Here is an 18,299-nt window from a genome sequence, read left to right as displayed (position 1 = left end):
TGCTCTGGAACTTTAATTTGAAAGCACTGCTTCATAATTCGGTAGTTGTGTGAAAATATCAATTTGGAAAAGTTTCTCTATTCTTAAGTAATGCTTTCGTGTTTTACAGAACAAACTTGAAGGGAATTAGATGCTAGCAAATTTTTGCAATTTTGAGGCAGATGATTATGAAATTTTCTGAGAAAGTGATGTGTACAGAAATATTACTTTGAAGTCAAAATTTCATCACTGGATGGAAAATAGTCTTTTGTAAACAGCTCATTTTATTGCTTAATATTAGGGTGTAAATAAGGCTATATTTCCCTTCCTCCTTACCCTTCCTCTCATCTCCCCCTTAATGGAGGCAAGGCTCAATTTACTTGGTAAGTAAAATACTCAATTTTCTAATTATTGTAAACAATAGTCTGTAGTTTTGGGAGTAAAATTGAGCATGCTCATTTTAATTAAGACGTTTGTGAGGGATAAATATTTAGGCCTGTAATGAATTTTCAGTTGAATGATTGTTTTGTGCACAAGGAAATTCAAAATAATGTTGGAGTTTTATTATTTTTGTCCAGTGGCTCTCTTTCTTGAAGTAACAGCAATTCCGTGTTCCTACAGGACTGCGGGCCTGCTCCACCTAAGAGTAACGGAACCATGTAACCACTGCAAGTACTAAGTGTTCTTGATGCATCTCTTAGAGCATAAGATGTGGCTTATCACTTGGCTCTTTTTATGTAAGACAGCATGCAATAATGCTTTAATGTTGTTAAACTTGTGGGCATGCCTGGTGAGTGAATGAAAAAGAGCCTAGTGAACCACAGCTAGGACATTTTATTTTGTACATCCCATGTGCTCACAACGTACTGCATTAGTATTTAGTGTTAATAATTACAAAGTATCCTCTTTAGAGCTTAAACATTGATATGGAAGACGCAGAATGATAGCTAACAATGGCTTAACTTAATATGAAAAGAAATAACTTAAAAAAAGAGAAGCTATTTATGAATTTGTTTGTAATTGTTATTGAAAATACTGTTTCTCTAGATGTCTCTTTGGGAATATATTTTTAATTATTTATTTATTTATTTAGGGTTTCATGTTTTTGGTAAACTTTTAGAAATCTTATTTCATCATTTTAATGAGCTTGGTTATTTGATTAGCAGGAAAAGGTCAAATTAGAGTTATTGTGGAAAAAGTATTTTGTTTATATCTGGAGAGTACAGTGGAGGATTTTTATGCAGTGTTCTTTATGTGTGAGAAGTTGCAGGTTAGATTGTGTTATTGTGCACTATTACTGTATTTAATCACATATTAAATCCCAGGTGACTGGAGTGGGACATTGATAATGATGATGATGATGATTAGAGTTCGTGGTTTATAGCATTTAAAAATCAGAGATTTAGCATTTTGATTTTCAAATTTAGCATTTTGTAGCAAATTGGTTAAAAATAGGCATAATTTGCTAATTGAAACCGACTTTCAACCTATTAGGTCGTGTTACGTACATTTAGTGCGTGTTGAAGAGATGGTAAGTACAGAACAAAAATGGCCAACCGGACACCAGTGGAATCCAAGCCCACAACCTTTGAATTCACTATAGAAAACCAGACAAACAACATAAGACTGCAAGAAGTATTAACGCACGCACACGAATATGCCTATTTACAAATTTACAAACTCAATTTCAAAGTGAAAAATACTATTCTGAACGTATTTATTTATCACAGTACAACACACTTGCAAGGAACAGGAATTTCAATGATGATTGAAGTACAACATGCCAATTGTTTAAATGGTGTCCTTCATTCGAGACCGCCTATCAGTTACAATTGGCTTTTACTTGCTAAAAAGAATTCTACATCTACACTGTTCGTGGAGGCCCAAATGCACAGCAGTGCTGCCGAGGCAAAGGAAAGACTGCAAAACATTTTTTTCTTCAAGTCTTTGATTGCAAGGTCGGCACATCAGTATAGGCCTATCTGTATCGCTTACATGAAAATGTCCCGATTTGTGACTCTCGGCATGCTGTTTGATCGTCACTTTGCTTCTACCCATGGCTACCAGACAATAAAATAAATTGCTACCATACTTTAAAACAGAACTACTGCTCAACACCAATGTCAAGAATAACCGACTATGAACAAAGGTCAACACAAAGAGAATGAACGTGTGTGCTTGAAAGTGCATTTGCTGTTTGATTGATTGTTCATTGCAGTGTTCTTTGGCCAGTGAAAGATATTCCGCACATTGAATGATTTAACCCTTTGGCCCACCATTACTTGTGAAAGGAAATATTCCCTTGCATACCATTTTTTAATTTTTTCGTTCACTTTAACATAAATTTGACTAATCACATACATAAGAATACACAGAGCAAAGTGAGCGTTTAGCTCGTCTATAGTAATAGGAAACCAATGATTTTGTTCGTAAGTATTACTGGTTTCAAGGTAAGCAGATAAATTAGCAAGAAATATAGAGGTATAGGCATTGGTTTCCTTAGTAACGTGATCCCAGAGCTGTGGGGTTAGAAATTCATTCCCTACGTCCATTTCTTTCAGATTATTTCCCAACCCCCTCCTCACTATAGAGTGAATTTCAGAAACTGGTTTACGTGTTACAGAAACAGGCTTATTGTCAACAAGATCATAATTCCAAGTATCATTTTGCTAGAATTTTCACCCGCTCTTGCATTCTGGTTTTGTCACGTAGTTTCAATTGGCACTATCATCTCGGAACTGAAATCAGAATCACTTTCATCACTGTCAGTTGAAAAAGAAGTATTTTCACTCTCCAAAGAATCATTTCTACTTTCAAAATTACTATTTTCAAGCCAGTTTACAACAAGCGGCAAACTGAGGTGCTTTTTATTTTCCGTACTTCAGCTCAGAGTTACTATGTACACAGAGAAAATAGCTTCAGGAGTCATCTGATATCAATCGGGTAGGCTGCAAAACAATCAGAATAAATCTCTCTGACCAGCTAACCGCGATAATGAACTTATAAATGTTCCGTGCACCAGGACGGAAGTGTCCGTCAAAGTATGTTACCACCTTACGATCGTAATGGGCGTCGTAATAATTCTTTCTCCTGAAATAAATAACGACATATATCTTATTTTTAAGAAAAATGCATCATTTTTAAAAAGATATATGTTTATTTCGTGTAAAACAGAGAGTTTAGCATAAATTGCATCATTTCGCATTTTATCGCTGATTCAAAATCACAAAAAACCACTTGTACGGGTCATATAAGATAAAGGCACATACACAGACAAAGTTTCAACGTTTTTTGCATTTATCGCAAATGCTAAAAGTCACAAACTCTAATGATGATGATAATGATAAGATCCCCCTGGCTTGTCAGTAAAAATGTAATATTGAAAGTTCTCTTATAATACTCCCCCCTGCATAATTTGTCAATGAAGAACAATAATTCCACTTTTGTAGCACTACAACAATGGCACAAAATTATATTTCCATTATTAATGGATTGATGACAACAATACCATGACTCCCTTTTTTTAGAGACCTGTGTTTTGTGCACTAGCTTGCTGCTGAATGAGGTTCTGTTTTGTGAATTATGGCATTGAATAACACAAAAAAACAAGAAATATGGTTTCACTGCAGCTTTCAAATTAAAGGCTGTCTTTTGCAGAAAAGCAGAGTGTGAAGTCAGCAGACAGTGAATTGAATATGACATCTAACGTGCACGCAACATCGTTTCTGTTAGGCACATAAATGAGCGAATGATGTGGGTAGATTTGGCAGTTGGAGGAATTAAAACTAGAATTGTCTCCGTGTATTCACCATGTGAGGGTGCAGATGTGGATGAAGTTGACAAGTTTTATGAAGCATTGAGTGACATTGTGGTCAGGGTCAACAGCAAGGATAGAATAGTGCTAATGGGCGATTTCAATGCGAGAGTTGGGAATAGAACTGAAGGATATGAAAGGGTGATTGGTAAATGTGGGGAAGATATGGAAGCGCATTTGCTGGACTTCTGTGCTAGTATGGGTTTAGCAGTTACAAATACATTCTTCAAGCACAAGGCTATTCACCGCTACACATGGGAGGCTAGGGGTACCATATCCATAATAGACTATATCTTAACCTACTTCAAATTCAGGAAATCTGTTAGGAATGTACGAGTTTTCCAGGGATTTTTCAATGATACAGACCACTATCTTATCTGTAGTGAACTAAGTATCTCTAGGCCTAGGGTAGAGAAAGTGAAATCTGTCTGCAAACTAATAAGGGTAGAAAATCTCCAGGAGTAGGAAGTTAGACAGAAGTACATGGATATGATTAGTGAGAAATTTCGAACAGTGGACAGTAAGCAGGTTCAGGATATAGAAAGTGAATGGGTGGCATACAGGGATGCTGTAGTAGAAACAGCAAGGGAATGCCTGGGAACAACTGTGTGTAAAGGTGGGTAAAGGTGAATATCTTGGCGGAATAATGAAGTGAGAGCAGCTTGTAAACGTGAAAAGAAGGCTTATCAGAAATGGCTCCAAACAAGGGCCTAGGCAGACAGGGATTTTTACGTTGATGAAAGAAACAGAGCGAAACAAATAGTTGTTGAATCCAAAAAGAAATCGTGGGAAGATTTTGGTAATAACCTGGAAAGGCTAGGTCAAGCAGCAGGGAAACCTTTCTGGACAGTAATAAATAATCTTAGGAAGGGAGGGAAAAAGGAAATGAACAGTGTTTTGAGTAATTCAGGTGAACTCATAATAGATCCCAGGGAATCACTGGAGAGGTGGAGGGAATATTTTGAACATCTTCTCAATGTAAAAGGAAATCATCCTGGTGGTGTTGCAAACAGCCAAGCTCATGGGGAGGAGAAAAATGATGTTGGTGAATTTACTCATGAGGAAGTGGAAAGGATGGTAAATAAACTCCACTGTCATAAAGCAGCAGGAATAGATGAAATTAGACCTGAAATGGTGAAATATAGTGGGAAGGCAGGGATGAAATGGCTTCATAGAGTAGTTAAATTAGCATGGAGTGTTGGTAAGGTACCTTCAAATTGGACAAAAGCAGTAATTGCACCTATCTATAAGCAAGGGAACAGGAAGGATTGCAACAACTATCGAGGTATCTTATTGATTAGTATTCACTGGCATCTTGGAAAGGAGGGTGCGATCAGTCGTTGAGAGGAAGTTGGATGAAAACCAGTGTGGTTTCAGACCACACAGAGGCTGTCAGGATCAAATTTTCAGTATGCGCCAGGTAATTGAAAAATGCTACGAGAAGAATAGGCAGTTGTGTTTATGTTTCGTAGATCTAGAGAAAGCATATGACAGGTTACCGAGAGAAAAGATGTTCGCTGTACTGGGGGACTATGGAATTAAAGGTAGATTATTAAAATCAATCAAAGGCATTTATGTTGACAATTGGGCTACGGTGAGAGTTGATGGTAGAATGAGTTCTTGGTTCAGGGTACTTACAGGGGTTAGACAAGGCTGCAATCCTTCACCTTTGCTGTTTGTAGTTTACATGGATCATCTGCTGAAAGATATAAAATGACAGGGTGGGATTCAGTTAGGTGGAAATGTAATAAGCAGTCTGGCCTATGCTGACGACTTGGTCTTCATGGCATATTGTGCCGAAAGCCTGCAGTCTAATGTCTTGGAACTTGAAAAGAGGTGCAATGAGAATGGTATGAAAATTAGCCTCTCGAAGACTAAACTGATGTCAATAGGTAAGAAATTCAACAGAATTGAATGTCAGATTGATGATACAAAGCTAGAACTGGTCGATAACTTCAAGTATTTAGGTTGTGTGTTCTCCCAGGATGGTAATATAGTAAGTGAGATTGAATCAAGGTGTCGTAAAGCTAATGCAGTGAGCTCGCAGTTGCGATCAACAGTATTCTGTAAGAAGGAAGTCAGCTCCCAAATGAAACTATCTTTATATCGGTCTGTTTTCAGACCAACTTTGCTTTACGGGGGCGAAAGCTGGGGGACTCAGAATATCTTATTCATAAGTTAGAAGTAACAGACATGAAAGTAGCAAGAATGATTGCTGGTACAAACAGGTGGGAACAATGGTAGGAGGGGTATTCAGAATGAGGAGATAAAGGCAAATTTAGGAATGAACTCAATGGATGAAGCTGTACGCATAAACAGGCTTCGGTGATGGGGTCATGTGAGGCGAATGGAGGAGGATAGGTTACCTAGGAGAATAATGGACTCTGTTATTGAGGGTAAGAGAAGTAGAGGTAGGCCAAGACGACGATGGTTAGACTTGGTTTCTAACGATTTAAAGATAAGACGTATAGAACTAAATGAGGCCACAACACTAGTTGCAAATCGAGGATTGTGGCAACGTTTAGTAAATTCACAGAGGCTTGCAGACTGAACGCTGAAAGGCATAACAGTCTATAATGATAATGTATGTATGTATGTATGTATGTATGTATCTAACATGATCAGATATTGGTGTAACTAAAAAAAGAAATCGAATGTGGTAAATAAAAGTGTGTGTTCTTTTTGGGGTGCCAAAAGGGTAGATATCCTGAGATTGATACTGAAGTGCTAGAGTATGTAACTATGTTGAGAAATGATGGTTTTGATGTAACTCATTATATGCTTCAACAAGCAGCAATAATTTACAGTTGACAAAAATAGACATGCCTTTTTGCAATTTTTATAACAAAAATCTAGGAATTGTCTTTTATGTGAGGAAAAATTTGTAATAGATAAATTAGACATAATAAACCATGCCCCATCTTGGATACGAAATAAGTAATCAATGGGATGAATAGCGATATAGCAAACTAGTAAAGACTACAAACGATGTGTTGATTGTCTCTTGAGTCTGTGATAGATCGATAACTTGGCATTAACTGTGTAACTTAGGTAACAAAACACAGATGGTGTACAATGCACCATAACTTAAAATTGGGAATAAAGTACAGGGGTAATTACTGGTAAAACAAAACCTTACTAACTCAATTTGTAAGTGGAATATTGTGATTTTTTCTTATCCACTGCAAAACACTGTTCATCAACACAATTGACTACTGCCGATGGGTTATTAGTAGCTGAGTATATTTTGTGTGTGTTGTAAAGGGTCGGTTGTGATTCGAGATTTTCTTGTGTTGTTTAAAAACTTGAAATTGAGCATAACTACTCCATCCTTTGTTTTTCGTCATCACCAGTTATTACTGCACACTATCATCCCCTTTACAGTCCGACTCATTGGCTGAATGGTCAGCATATTGGCCTTCGGTTCATAGGGTCCCGGGTTCGATTCCCGGCCGGGTCGGGGATTTTAACCTTAATTGGTTAATTTCAATGGCTCGGGGGCTGGGTGTGTGTGGCGTATTCAGCATTAGAAATCATCCTAGGTAGGGTCCTCAACTTCACAGACATGCGGGTCGCCTAATAGGCCGTCTACGAGAAAAAGACCCGCAAAAGGCCTCTGCGGAGGCCATACGCCATTATTATTATTATTATCCCCTTTACATATATGGAATGGTTTGGAAATAATGGCTATCCTTTGCAGACAGCGCATTGTTGAAATAGAAATGCATCCATCAAGCAGGCAATATTTTTTTCCATAATTTTAAGGTGAAAATAGGGGTTCATCGATTACATGAATAAATGCAGTATGTAGGCCTAAAAGTCTTATGTTCACCACATGAAATGGGAAGTTCCCCACACGTTGGAGACCCGCCCCCATCTTTTAAGGTAATACAAATGAAAAGAAGAGGGGGGGGTCTAATATTCAAGTTACATGGTATTTCTGTTTTTTGCTATATGAACCTACAAGGGTGCTTTACAATTTGTGAGTGGGTGAATACCATATTTCCCCCCTTTTCTCCTTAAAATTTAGAGCGCAAAACAAAACTCGTGGGTGGGGGGCGGAAATACGTGGATATTACACAATGACAATAAAAAGTCGGACGTAAAATTGAGATATACAAATTCAAATACTTCATTCATTTATCAGATTAATCTTTAAAAGCAAATAACTAAACTAACACAAAATTTGAACAGTTATGAGACATTTCTTCAAACACTGTGCCATGTTCAATTTAAAAAGCGGTGGCAATACGGTGAACTTAATCTTGGGGTCAACTCTAGCAACACAACCATTGCATAATAGATATCAGGTATAAAAAGTGTATGAATCAAAATTAGCTCATTAAGTGCATAAATAAAATAAATTTACCTGTCCTTTATTCTCCACGTCTTTCTTCGGAAGATGTGCCAGTAGACAGATAATCATCAGCGGAGTTGTTGATATCTATTGTGTTGCCCCACATGCCATCCATAGACTTATATATTCCAGTTTTCATGAAGCTCTTCATGACAGTGTCTTCCGTGATCAGATCACAAGCTCAAGAAATCCAAGAGCACAATTATTCGATCTATCTTAATGCTGCCCCTTTTTTGTCATTTTGAAGGGATTGGGTGCCATCCATTCCCCATAAAACCAGCAGAGATAACCTTTGAATGGTTTATTCACCGCGATGTCTAGTAGCTGTAAAATTGATGTTCGCCCACCTGATGTGATGGGAACGGTGTTTGGATGGGACATCTCATTTTTAACAGGCTCTGCTAAATGACCAAGAAAACTGTCCAGAAGAAGCAAAGTTTTTTTTAATGAAGTAAAACTCCAGGGCATCGATCCCATACAACTTTCATTCAGTCTTTCATTACATCAACTGACACCATCCTTGTTCCTGCACTCAAACGACAATGCTGCCACCTGGAAGATTGCACTTCGGCTCAGTTTTTCTTTTGAAAATAACAAAAAGTGGAAGCATTCTACAGTTTGCTGTTAACTACCAACATGACGGTACACTGTATTTTCTCCATGTCTGTTGTTTTAAGTAAGACGCTGGACGCACTCTTCTTATGCACTGTCATACTTTGCAGCATATCAAAATAAACGAGAATTTGGTCTGTGTTTCCAATTTGAGAAAGTTTGATGATGAACTTATGAAATTCTATTACTTTATCCATGTAATCACATGATAGATGCTGAGCCAGCGTAGTTCATCTTCGCAGACTAAGACTATGTCTCCACATATAATAAACAGCCCATCTCATGCTCGCTTTAAATTGTACACTTGTAATGCTATGTTTTCCCGCTATATCCTTCACTTTAATCAGCATCATTTCATACGAAACAGCAATACCATCATTTCTCAGTTCCACTACATAGTCAAGCACTTCTCTCTTGAAGTCGGGAAATTTTCCATACTTTGGACCACAAAACAATCAATGTGTGGATTTAGCTTTCTTTAATTCTTCTTTCTGAGTCCAGGAGTAGGAAATTAATTTTGGTTCTATACCAAACTCCCTTCCCACACACTTGATTCTGTTATTTTCTGCAGAATAAACAATTCAAAATTTAAAATGTGCAATCTAACTAGTATTCTTTCGTCCCATTTTGCATGCCACTTTTCAATTAACTCATCTTGCTGCTACAAAGACTGAATGTAGCTGTTTGATTATTTATCCCTGTCCTGCTCGGAGGCATGCCCAAGCTAGCAGGTAATTGGAAAGGATGGTTAATGGCCTTGGACTTTCCATTTGCTGAGGTATTTATAGATTCTTGGAATCAGGAAACAGGCTTATTAGGCGTTAAGGGGTATCCAAAGATGCTTGTGGAAGTGACGCAGCATGCAAAAAATGCGAGAATAACAAGATTCAGAAAATATGTCCTGAAAATCTCTAGGGTGAAATTATGCGTGGGGTGGGGTTGGGAGCTTGTTATGCGAGTAAATACAGTGGATATTTTGAAATATATAATTCATAAATCTGTTTACAAATAGCATGTTTCTTTTTAAAAGCCAAAATCAAAGGATTTTAAAATTTTGTAAGTCAAGGTTAAAAGTTAACAAGATGGATCAGTGATCTACAAATAGAAGGACATAGTACTGTTTAAATTGAACTCTAAAACTTTGTGTGAATTTCCTGTTAAGTTATTAGGCCAGAGGCTGGGCTGGATTCTCAAATAGCAATTGTGGGAAACTGCAGAAACTGATGGCAGCACTGAATGAGGCGTACTAGGCAAGATGAGTAATGAGGTAATTTGCCGTTGCTTTCCTCACCGGGCCAGTGTGTGAGCACTATTCATAACAGACGTAAAAGGCATGTTCTTAATGTCATTACTCAGCACCACCCATACCTTAGCATCTTCCATACTGTCACAGTAATGAATGAGACTGGGACTTAAGGGAAAGCTGCGTTTTGCTCTGGCCTGTATCAAGAGATTGTTGCAAAGATACAGTATCAATCAAGAAATGAATTAGGGCACATTAAATTTGTTTCAAACAAGCCATGTGATCAACTTTTAACAGAAATACTGAGACGGTTATTAATTTGCTTTATACACTGATATGCCAAAAGTCAAGGAATAGGGTTCTAGCATTGTGTAGGCCCTCCTGTAACCTAGCGAAGTGTAACAATTCCTTGTACTGAACGAAAATCCTCTAGAAAGGTATTGATCCATGTTGTCTGAATAGCTAACCATAGCTCTGTGCTATTTTTAGGTGCAAGATCTTAGATACAAATGGACTCTCCACCATGTCGAATAACGCTCGATGGGGGTTCATTTTGGACAAGTTAGGTGGCTGTAGCTGAATGCTCCTCGGATCAGTTCTGAACAACTTGGGCCTGATGACATGGTGCATTATCCTGCTGGAATATCGTGAAGTCCATGAAGGGCAGCAAGCGATTCACCGTAGCCAAAACTAGCCAGCGACCTGTTCAAATGGAACAGTGGACCCAGCCCAAGCCACGTGAGGCCTGCACTACACCCGAGTCCTGCCATCAGCTCAAAACAACTGGGACTAGGACTCGTCAAACCACATCACGTCATCAGTCCTCCAGGGTCCAATTAGCATAGTCACATGCCCAGATGGGACACTGTGTTCGATGTCGTGATGTTAACAAGGGCACTCTAATTGGGACTTCTGCTCCCATATCCCATGGACACTAAAGCTGGTTCATAGAATCTGTGAAGTGACAGCGAGAAAACAGACCTTTTGCGTGGGCAGCATCATGGTTGGTTCAATGAGTAGTCAGTCTAAAATGAATAGCGTGGTGAGGGAACAGAGTGATCTTAACTCATCAGTTTCCTTCTTTAAGACTAGCTAGGAGAAATTAAAGGGGGGCATGCGCTGCCTGGTTACGCGTGACTATACTTAACAGATTCCATGAACAAACCGTAAGAGCGTTGCACAGACCTGGATATACATCTGGTACCTGCTGCATTGAATGTAGATTTGATTTGAACCAGTGTTGGTCGTCTGTTACCATGGGTAATTCTAGCCAGATGCTGCTTATCTCTATCATTAAGCACCCATGGTTGACCACTATACTGTTACTTGTGGGTGGTAGTGTCGTTCATGAGGTATTTCCCTCTATACATGTGGCACAGTCGATTGTGGAATGTTAATCTGTTGCTATGCTATTAATTTTTCTGGAAAAAGTACCTGGGAATACAGTTATTTCTTTCACAATTAATTGTATCAAAGTAAGAAGTGTTTACACAACACCATATAACCAACAAGCTATATTTGGAGTTTTATTTTAATTTTGTACCTTTATCAGATGTCTTTCAATGCACTGTATGACAGACTCTGAATAACCCATCCTTGTGAAGGCCTGCTTTACATTTGTCACACTCTAAATAAGATGTCTTCCAGATTCCACGCTTGAAACAGACTTTGCATCTCTGTAATGGGGCCGATTTACTAGGTGTAGCACCATTGTTATCACTATCTTCTATCACAGGGGTTTCCAAATGGCTACCCACAGGGCTTTATCAAACAAATACTTTAAGACCTGTGAGGAAAATTTACCCCAAAAAAATATACCATAGCTCGTTCAAAAATGTATTGATAGTTATACCCTTTATACACCCAAATCAGAACTAATTCATTCTTTAATACTATTTCCTTTCTTCAAGTATTCACTTGGTCTAAATAGATTATTTTTTATTTAAAAAAATATAAAATCCAAACTTCGGCAGAAAATGAGCTCTCACAAATGCCAGTGCTAAGCGTGAACCATTATAAAAATGGCTTTGGGCTCCATACCAAATCTTGAACTCCATGCCAACCTGCAACGTAGTATGCCGTGAATTCCAAGGAATACTTAATTGTCGTTCGTGTAAGAATCGGTTTCAATTCTTCGTTCTTCTCTCATTGGTAGTACTGGCTGGTACACAGTGGTGCACACTCTAAGAAATGTTCAGGGACGTGCTCCTGGAAGTATGTTGCTGGGATTTTAGGCTCTTACAACTGTATATCATTGTTCCCTTCACACTACTCCCACTAAATTTTCCTCAAGTTTTGTTTTGACTACATTATTATTTTCAGTTTGTCTTTAGGTAGTTTTTTTCCCCTTTTTGTCATTTGTCAAATATTAATTCAAATGAACTGACATTGTGTGGTGCTCTTCTTCTAAATTCAATTGTCCTGGGTATAAGAGTGTTTATTTTTAATTTCACTCTGTGCAAATGTAAAATAGTGTTTTAAGCAATTAAAATGATTAAACTTTCATTCAATTGAACTATGCATGTTATTTCATACTGGTACCTCTATTTGCAGAATTTTATAAAAATTAGCATATTATTAAAGTGTGGCCCGTGATCATGTCTAAGGTTTCCAATGTGGCCCTCAAGCCCCTACTAATTAGAAACCCCTGTTTTATCATATTAGGTGTATTCTTAATAGTTGCAATTAATCAAACCCTTAGTAATTGCTAGGGACCTTAAAAAAAAGTAGTGAATAAAATGCTTCATTATCGGTGGAAAAAAATTCCTTAACACGACATCTTGTTCACTTTCGTACATTTTAATCCTCCGGACTGGCCATTTTTCACTAATTTTGGACTTTTAAATTAAATACTAGTTTTGAACTTGGGTAATTTTTTAGTTCACTATATTTGAGTTCATACTTTCTACTTCATATCTGTAAAAGCTGTAACACAATTGATAGCCCCCTTAACATGGAAATAGTGGATTGAATATAGTAGGTTTTTCATTCTTTTAAAAGTTCAATGTATAACCTTAACTAATAAAATATGGCTGATATTAAGTTTATTTGGTTTTTAAGTCGTTCCAAATTGTTTGTTCTAGAGAAATCTATGTAATAATTAGTATATAAATATTAGGTGTGTTCTGTTAGATCTTTTCAGTTGGTATAAGTCACTGTTGTTCAGTCTATGGTTGTGCACGGCCACCGTTACACGCACACTCCTGTTGAGTCGACGCAAGCTCTGATACAATTTGAAAGGAAGATAATGATGTATAAAACTGTAGTTTGCTGCCATCTATATTTTTTTTGTGAACTAAATGAATCAAATCTTATACTGCAGTGCCGATCAACGCACATAGTAAATTTATTTCATAGTAACAACGATGAAAACCAGAGAACGAACACCAGTCAGGCTTTGTTTTCTGCAAAAATGACAAGGCCCGTTGGACGTACGGTCTTCGATCGCAGTGTGTTACGGGTGATTAAAAAACCAAGGAAAAAGAAGATGATGTAAAGTGGTAAATAATGTGACGTGACTGTGGGCAGGTACATAAACACGTAACTAGTAGCACTTACTGTAATTATTGGGTAACTAATAATTGTTCATATAACTACATAGGCATACCATTATAGTAGTTTGCACTCTCTTTACTCTCACTAATTCAGTCACTCATATTTAGTTACTTTACTCTCACTAATTCAGTCACTCACAGTTATTCACTTTATTATTTACAAATTAACACAGTTCACATTTACACTCACAGTTTGCATGCATGCAACACAGTCTTATACGTGTATACTTACAAGGTCACTGTCCCGCGTCGTTCAACTGCACTGCCTCAAACTCGCCATCAGGATATACACACAGCGCTCACTCTTCACTGTCCACTGATGATCCAGTGCTACAGTCACTTAATCGAACCATCTTGATCGCTGGTGGAACTAAACTGAAACTGAACTACTGAAGCTTGTCCGACCTGCCTTAAATAGGGAGGCTGCCCCTTCCAGATTCTTCACAAAAAGAGAGACTTCCAGAGCCCCCTGGAATCAGAAAGCTCTGGGTTTACCTTCTAGTTGTTTCTTGCCCCAACGGAGACGCCTGCAGTGAGATAATGTAGTGGTAGCAGAGGGGCTGGCTTTGAGTGCTAGGCTTGATCCTGACTGGTTGCAGCAGTGGCGAGCATGCGGGGTCCTAACTTGGTGGCATCACTCTCGGCTGGTGCCAGGCTAAGTTGTTCCTCCTAAATCTGACAGAGAAATGCCTTACTCCGTCACAATAAATTCATTATATAAGCTGAAATAATTTTAAATGCTTTATAAATATTGTAAGCTAGCTATAGTTCTGCTCTGTAAGCTAGCTATAGTTCTGCTCAGAAACCAACCCTTTTAGCATTGAGCATATTCATGCAGAGAGGATAATTATGTAGTTGTACTTGGAAAACAAAAACACCACCACCACCACCACCACCACCACCACCACCACCACTGTTAAGTCCTCATCCTAAAACTTGTTGGAACCTCAACAACTCTATCAACAGCTGTCATAAGTAGCCTAGGTATCATTGAAAAGACGTAATTGGAAAATGAGGAGTGAGTTAGTTTTCTGTTGCTTTCCTAACCAAAACAGGAGGTGCTATTACATATCATTCTATCAAGCGAACCAAAAGGCATTCACCTACCTACCCTAAGACCAACACTTTCATAACATTCCACAGGGACTGGCTGCATAGGGAATGATATTACTAGCATTGCTTATACCTCAGTCCCTTTTGGTAAGGCAAGGATGACACTGAGACAGAAAAACTGAAAGTAAAAAAACTTGATCTAGCCCATACCAGAAGACACACAGTACACTATCTCACCAGATCTAGGCAGATAGAGAATATTAGAATATAACAAATGCCTAAATATTTTGGATTAAATACAGTGGAACCTCGATTCTCCGTTTTTTATGAGGGGACCAGGGGAAGTAATGTACAATACGAGAAAACGGTAAATCTGGGAACGAATTGAAACAATTTGGCTAAACATTACAATAATTAAATACGTATAATTATAATCTAACAAACACTCCTAAAACAAACCAAACTACAGTCCTAATGGCCCTTGGCCTACCAGGCAAATTACGAGGTGACGCATGGCGGGTGTTATTTCTCACTCTCTAAATCAGGATCGCCTTCTCACTGTTAGATAGCTCCTCAATTAACGGCAATCATGTAGGCCGAGTGGACCTAGAACCAGCCCTCATATCCAGTTGAAAATGCCTGACGTGGCTGGGAATCGAATCCGGGGCCTCCGGGTGAGAGGCAGGCAAGCTAGACCCTGCGGCTGGCTTCAAACATTAATTACATGAGTTAAAAATCTCGATACACATTCAGTTTACTGGGGAAAATTGGTCAGTTTTCCCTTGAAATCTTTCACGTCAGCAACTTTGATCAGCTAAGCTCATCGAAAAATTTAATAAATAATGCCAAGCTGAATAACAATAGATCGAAAGTAGTTTTTAATTCTCAAATCTAATCAAATAAAGCACATCAGATACAAAAATGCCCAACATGATGGCAAAATCCCTTCCTTTTTTTATCTTCCATTGCAGTTTGGTGACCGGTATACTGTGTGTAGTAAGTTTCTGGAAATCTTATACCACGGAAATTAGGGCTACATCAACTTTTAAAGGTTATGTTGAACTTGAGCGCGAATGTCAGTGTCGATTCTCAAAAGTTCTCCAGTGCACTTAATATTCAATTCTGCCCATCACTAATCACAAGCAGATTAGAAAAAGAAGAAAAAATCACTGTAAATCCAGAAATTTCCGTTTATTCATGGCCGAGAGCTCAACTGGAAGCACTCTCGCGGCACAAGCCAGTGCGAGTGGGAAATGATACAATCTTTTTAAATGTAATGCTGTGCAAATGAAACGACTGCTGTTTTTGTAAGAACATTTTAACAAAAAACATAAGCATAAGGATTCCCCGTCTGATATTAGGACCAAAACAGTGATGGCTTTATATATGTAAGGTGCAACATCTCTTCTGGTCTCGAGAACATAATCGTACACGTTATAATTCTCATGTAAATACAAAGTATGTTACAAGTGTTATTTTTAATATCCACCTATTCAATACAAAGAGATCTAGTAAATTAAGAATTAAATCTTATCATTTCATGTTAGGTCCGTATTGAAATGTCAAAAATAAAAAGTGAAAAATAAACTTCTAAACCTGGACATAATGTAGATGTTTTTGTCGAAACTCATTCAGTCTTCAAATAGAGCTGTCAAAATGCGCTCTGTCTTCTTCCAATTGTTGTGGCCACTTGCTTTATGATTTCCGAGCCTTCCCTAAACAATACCAGCCGAATGCGATGCTAAGATGGTCCTCTATGCAAGTCCTGTCCCCTCTCCTTTTTAATATCTACTCTGAGGCTGTGTTCAGAGGAGCTGTTGAGGATGTTAACCTAAGCATCAGGGTAAACGGCAATGTCATATTAAAAAACTAGATTCATGTTAGGAAGGAGCAATTTTTATTCCTGTCTGAAAGCCCAATGACTATATATAGTGCCCTGTGGGAAGTGCCGAAAACTTGTTTGGCAATACAATCTAAAAAAAAGTCAAAAATAAACATCTAAACCTGGACATAATGTAGATGTTTTTGCCGAAACTCTTTCACTCTTCAGATAGGGCTGTCGAAATGCGCTCTGTCTTCTTCCAATTGTGGCCACTCTGCTTTATGATTTCTGAGCATTCGCTAAACAATACCAGCTGAATGTGACGCTAAGATGGTCCTCTATGCAGGTTCACCGCCGATTGCTTTTCCAGTACTTGCTGTAATTATCATTGTGGCAGGGCGTTAACATCAAGATCCATAGGTATGCCATAGCCGTCCTTTCATGAAATGCTTTTTATTGAAAAATGCTTGATCATGAATTTAGCATTGATGGGACTGAAATTTTGGGCGGTTGACCCAGAAAATTGTTTCTTCGAGAAGCGGATATTGCAGAATTTTTACAGCATGATTTAATTAGGATGTTTGTGGGACCATATAGTTTGAACGAATAATCCAGGAAAATGTAGTTCCCGGGAACAGTTAATCGAGGTTCTACTGTACTACATGCAAAAAGAGTAACTGTTCCAAAACATTCATGCAAGAAGCTTATTGAACATATTCAAAATATTTTAACAAAATATTCTGAACATCATTTGATAATATCAAATATTGAAATATAATATATTTTAAGTTACATATATGCAAAAATAAATAAATAGCTCATACATACAAGCCCACTGCCACACTGGAACGGAACGCTGATAATTTCATGATTGAAAAGGCCCAAAGAGTTTGAATACTTCAGTATTCACAATCAGTGAATTTGAATTATGGTTCTCCACCCATTTAAAAAAATTCTCTCTCTCTAGTGTATGTATAAAGGGGCTGCCTGACCGAGGTGGTAAAGGCGTGCTCGGTTCGCCCGGAAGGACGTGGATTCGAATCCCCGTCAGGAAGTCGTAAAATTTAAGAAACAAGATTTCCACTTCCGGAGGTGCATATGGCCCTGAGATTCACTCAGCCAACACCAAAAATGAGTACCAGGTTAATTCCTGGGGGGCAAAGGTGGCCGGGCGTAGAGCTGACCACTCTACCCCATCATGTGCCGCGGTTAACAATGGTGGAAGCCTTTACCTTCCACTCCTCCAAGGGCCTTCATGGCCTGTATGGAGGTGACTTTGTTCTTGTAGTGTATGTATAAATGTCAACATGTACACATGCTTCATCGACTAACAAAAAGCTTTTGATTGCATATCTCTTGCAGAACTTGCCAAGATTTTAAAATCTACTAGTTTTAATGCTGGTAATCTCCATATTAATAATAATCGTATGGCCTCAGCTACCGTGTGCAGACATTTCGATTTGACGCCATCTGGCTGTCTGCTCGTCAATTTCGACGTTCCGTTTTACTCTAGGTCCGCTAGATGGCAGACAAGAGTAAACTGGATCTCTCTTGGGCGTCTATGGCTGAGATTTAATTAATTTTGTCGGGTAAATACCAAATGTATCACCAGAGATCTTTTACATGCCGACATCGTACGACATGGAGTGTCGAATGGACTTTTTTCCGCCCTTCAAAAATCCGACTACCTCTGCCGGGTTTGAACCCGCTATCTTGGGATTCGGAGGCCGACACTCTACCACGGATCCACAGAGGCAGCTATCTCCATATTGAATAGGTTGAACCACTTAATTTCTTATTTCAATTTAATTGTAAGCATGTGAATATTCATGAATATTTTCGAAAACGCCTAAGCAGGTCTCCCT

General features: G+C 38.3%; 1 protein-coding gene across 2 annotated transcripts in view; it reads left to right on the top strand.

The window, feature by feature from the left end:
• Positions 1-18,299, top strand: part of LOC136867305 (pre-mRNA-splicing factor 38B) — a 141,802-nt gene that overhangs the window by 44,210 nt on the left and 79,293 nt on the right. The gene's annotated exons all lie outside the window — the stretch shown is intronic.

The sequence above is a fragment of the Anabrus simplex genome, chromosome 3 (assembly GCF_040414725.1).
Source record: "Anabrus simplex isolate iqAnaSimp1 chromosome 3, ASM4041472v1, whole genome shotgun sequence".
NCBI lineage: Eukaryota > Metazoa > Arthropoda > Insecta > Orthoptera > Tettigoniidae > Anabrus > Anabrus simplex.
This window is presented reverse-complemented; position numbering and strand designations above follow the sequence as displayed.